The sequence below is a fragment of the Trachurus japonicus genome, chromosome 13 (assembly GCF_045865225.1).
Source record: "Trachurus japonicus isolate A0001 chromosome 13, Traja_1.0".
NCBI classification, from domain to species: domain Eukaryota; kingdom Metazoa; phylum Chordata; class Actinopteri; order Carangiformes; family Carangidae; genus Trachurus; species Trachurus japonicus.
In genome coordinates, this window is record NC_140919.1 from 3,672,270 (window position 1) to 3,677,368 (window position 5,099).

Genomic DNA, 5,099 nt, shown 5'->3' on the forward strand with positions numbered 1-5,099 from the left:
CTACTCCTGCAACAGAAATTATAGCAGAGTCCTAACACTGGGCACCAGAGACATGTCTATACATATGTGTAATTGTGTATGTATTCGGATATTTTCCCCTCCGAATTGGGAACAGGACATATGGGGCGTGACAACTTGATGCAGTTTGTGATTTTAATTACATCTTTTCAGAACATGAACCATCCAGGGCTGTACGTTAACTTTTTCAGCACATAGCACCAGTGCTACAGAGGCTGACAGTTTTTTAGCACAGGACCAGAGAGTTGTAGCACACCCTAAAAATGCCCGTCACCTCTACAGAGCACAATTAATGCAGCTTGTCACTTACACAGTGACATCAGCAAGTGTAATTCATATACATAATGTAATACAAATATAGAATAAGAACTCAAAATGTTTTCAGATACAGAAGAAGCATCTTTAAACATCACTTTAAACATCGTTGTTTAAAGTGACTTAAGCATCACTTTGAACAACTCATTTTTACATAACAGGCGTGACATATTTACTAGGGGTGGAACGGTTCAGTTCGGTTCACGGTTTTGTGGTCACGGTTTTTGGTTCAGTTCGGTATACGTTGATCATTGGGAAAATCAATCATGTCTTCAGTTAAAACTGAATGAATGAGGCAGTCTGACATCTGATACATCATTGTGACAGTCTGTTAAAAGTAGGTGAGAATCTGGCTGCAAGAGAGGAGACACTGATAGTTCCAACATGATTTTAATTTATTGGGCAAAGAAAGTTATCTAACAAATGCTAAGAACAATTAGTTAATCACTGAAATATTCTATATTAATTGTGGTTCTTACAAAAAATATATCTTATAAAATATAAAAAGCAAAAATGTCTCTTATGCTCTGCCCCTTTAATTAGTGCATACAAAATAATTTAACTTTAGCCTACTACTTTTACAACCACATTAGTTACCAGCAACATAAAGTGAAACAGAGGCAGAGGTGTCCTGCCACAGTCTCGTTTGGGCTCTCACCGAAACGCCCCCCCCTCGTCCTCTTCCTCCTCCTCCTCCTCCTGCTGCTGCTGCTGCGTCGCGCTGGAGCTAATAAATGCTAAACGCGCTAATCGCTAATTGGTGTCGATCATAACACACGCGGACACACGGACACGCGGTCCCATACAGCACCTACACAACGCTGCTGGCGCATCTTCTAGCTCCGACTCTTTCACTCGCCATGCTCACAAACGTTTCCACAAGTGACCAGCTGATACACTGCTCTGCTTCTTCTTGTCGTTTACCCATAGCACCCATGCTACAGGGCAGATTAATTCTTAGCACAGGCATGTTTTGATGTAGCACGTGCGACATATATGTCGCACTGTACAGCCCTGCCATCAAACCATCATGAAGCAAGTAAAAACCTTAAAACATATTGAACATAAACAGACAAACATGGGAGAGAGACAGGGACACGGGAAGTGGGGTGTAGACAGCAGGACCCCACTAAAAAAAACCATCCAGCGTCCCTGGAGGGAGATGAAGTCAAGGGTCTGCAGGGATAGCAGTTTACTCCAAGTGCTGAGAGTCTTTTGGTTTTCCCTGGAAAGGAATAGAAAAAGACAAAAATATTCATATTTTAGTCAAAGTCTGACTTTCAAGAAAAAGGAATTTCAAGAACATTTCAAGACTTAAAGGGGGAGTTTTTGCTCCAGTACAAAGCGAGGGACTGCAGGTCCAAATCTTGTTGAATATAATTCAAGCTGCAAAACTGAGTTATGTTGTATTTTTATGTGCCATGACAAATAAACATTCTAGTCTCAGGGGTGCAAACTCATCAGGGGTAAAAAAGGTGAGAAGATACCGACCCCCAAACAAAACAAAACAACTTTAAAGGTGAATTTACAGTCAATTTTAGCATGAGACTAGGGTCCAGATTTACTCAGGTTAGCATAGCTTTTGCTCCTGTTAAACCTGCACAAGCTGTCTCTCTGTGTTTGGTTTTGAAACATGTGAAGGGGGAAACATTTATTTATTGATGTAAATGTGTTTTCTGTACGTAGGCTATGCTCCGAGGTAGCGCTGCTCTTTCTGTCCAATAACACACATGAAGCTTAAAAATGCCATAGGTTACATAAAACATATTAAGCGGCAATATGTATTTAAAAGATGTTCAAGCAAACAGTTCGGTTCACGGTTTTGTGGTCATGGTTTTCAGTTCGGTTTCTTATACTTTGGTTGTTGGGAAAATCAATCGTGTCTTGTATATTCAGGTTAAAACTGAAAGATTGAGGCAGTCTGACATCTGATACATCATTGTGACAGTCTGAGGTTAAAAGTAGGTGAGATTCTGGCTGCAAGAGAGGAGACATCGATAGTTCCAACATGTTTTAATTTATTGGGCAAAGAAAGTTATCTAACAAATGCTAAGAACAATTAGATATTCACTGAAATATATAACCTATATTTATTAATTGTGGTTCTTACAAAAATTATATCTTAGAAAATATAAAAGCTAAAAGGTCTCTTAAAGCTCTGCCCCTTTAATTAGTGCATACTAAATAATTTAACTTTAGCCTACTACTACAACCACATTATTTACCAGCAACATGAAGTGAAACAGAGGTAGAGGTGTCCTGCCACAGTCAGTCAACCTCCTCCTCCTCCTCTTCCTCCTGCTGCTGCACAGGTCACGCTGCAGCCTAATAAATGCTAAACACGCTAATCGCTAATTGGTCGCGATTCTTCTTCTTGTTTACCCATAGCAGCCATGCTACAGGGCAGATTCATTCTTAGCACAGGCATGTTTTGATGTAGCACGTGCAACATATAAGTCGCGTTAGTTTGTATGAAAAGTGAAGCTTCAGGTGTATATTGCTGGACAGAAGAGCAGCGCTGCCACCACTTGTTTTCATCCAGATAAGGTGCACGCGCCTTAAAGAGACAGGGGCATTGCCTCGCCTCGCCGCGATTTTCGCCGAAAGACAAGTTTGCACCCCTGTAGTCAGCATCCCAACTATCACTTTAAGATACGTTTTCACTTACCATAGTTGGTGTCCTTAGTGTCTGGGTGCATCTTCTAGCACTGGCTATGCTGGACCTTCACGTAAGCCTCAATGGAGAATGGGTCCTCGCCACGAACGCTTGGTGCCTTATGAGAGTTTTGAGAGAGGGGGGGGGGGTTAGAAATACACATCTGACTTGTCTGATGTGCACCACTGACTTTGGACATGTTTCTCTGGCTGGTTCTTGCAGGTTCTAACTTTTGAATTTAAAGCTTCCTTAAAAACATATAAACATAACTCAGGAAAGCTCTGAAAGCATCATACACATGCTCACCTTGATGTGACTGGCTCCTTGAGATTGTTGATGAATTAACTGAATTTGATCTGCTTTTTTCAATGATCCTTTAAATGGGCACCATGGTGTCTGCGAGGCCTCACTCAACTGTTACACCATCCACATCATTATCTGAAAAAAGTAAACAGAGGGTTCATTTCCCTCTGTTTACTTTTTAGCTGCACACTTGACAAGGAAAGCAGTCAAGATAAACTCAGATAATTTAATTTAACTTAACTAGGGAGATATTTCTAGCTTGTCCCTAACCCAAAGCATGTCTTAGCTGTGATAAATAAAATTCAATAACATTCAGTGTTTCCTCCATCATATAGATCAACAGTTTGAGAAGCTATAGCCCATGTCAAAAATAATAACACAGTTCAACATTGGACGATCTAACTGTTAGGCTAACCTCCAGCTGATACAGAGCACACTCATCTGGCGCTGATCAGCCGTTGCAGCGCAGGTGTGTTTTATAACAGCAAAAAAAAAATAAAAAATAAAAAAGTCGATGTTTTTACCTCAACGGTTAAGGAGCGGTGGTTATCGGTCATAAAAAAAAAGTGCAGCTAAGTTAACTACTTCACTCTCTCTCACACACACACACACACACACAGTCCACAAAGCTGTCTCGTGCGCTGCTGCTATAACCGTTAGATAACGGACTTTTTTTTTTAAAGGTGTACAGAAATGGCCGTTTGTCCTGTTTGTCGCGCCGAGTTGTCACGAGCTGCAACACGAGTTTACCCGAGTAAGGAAAACGAATTTGATTGGTCGTTATCGAGCGGGCGGGATATTCAAAGCTTGGGGCGAGCCCGAGCTCCGTGTGTGTGTGCGTGTCTCAGACGTTTGAATGACGGATTACGGATCCAATATCAGTGGCTGGTGAATCGTGTACAGGCTGACGTATAATCTGTGCGCCTGCATTAGCCAATGCGAAAAAAAAAATACACACTTTCATCCCGGATTTACTCAAAAATAGAATTTTGCACAAAGTTTGGCCTACATCGTCTGAAAGATGAGTTATCACATTAATTTTATGATCCAGAGTGGGCTCAAATTCAGTTTTCTTTTCTGTACACCTTTAAATAGAGCCCATAACGTTAGCCCATTTTACATTAACGTTAGCTGACCATGGCTAGACTTTTAGCACGAATTGACAAACTGAGAGCAGGAAAAACTTTAAAAAGGCGAGCTACATACACTGCCTCACTGTCTAACAAAGTTATATTGGGTAACGTTAATATGAGCAACGTTAGCGAGCGAGCTGCAGGCCCGTTTTGTGTTGCCAGGCATGCTAATGTTAATGCTAATGCTAACGCTAACGTTTTGTCAACGGACATGACACTCCGTTTAAATTTAAGCTTAGTACCGGTACCTCTGAATCTCTGGGCTTCCTCTCCGGTCACCACGCCTGTATCACGCTTCCTTTTTCATAGTTCTTCTGTCAAAAGGACAGGGAGCCGTTGCTCTGGTTCCTTCTCCTCCAGCCGTTGTCGAAGTGCGAAAATCCACGGAGATCGTTAGGTTTTCAACTGCCTAATCCAACAGCCAATCACAGTGACGCTGCATGTTCGATGCACCAATCAAAAGTCGAGCTGGTAAAAGTCCCCCAGCAACAGGCTAGCAACAGGCAGAGAGCAACCCCCCTCCCTCTCCTCTCTCTCCCCTTCCTCCCCCCCACTCTCCCCTATAAATTCACATTTATCTGCGTTTTGCCTGTCAGGTCGCAGATAGTTTAATTTACTCGTATTTGACCACGTGTGTGTTGATTTAAATTTTCGTATAGTCAGTATTGAATCAA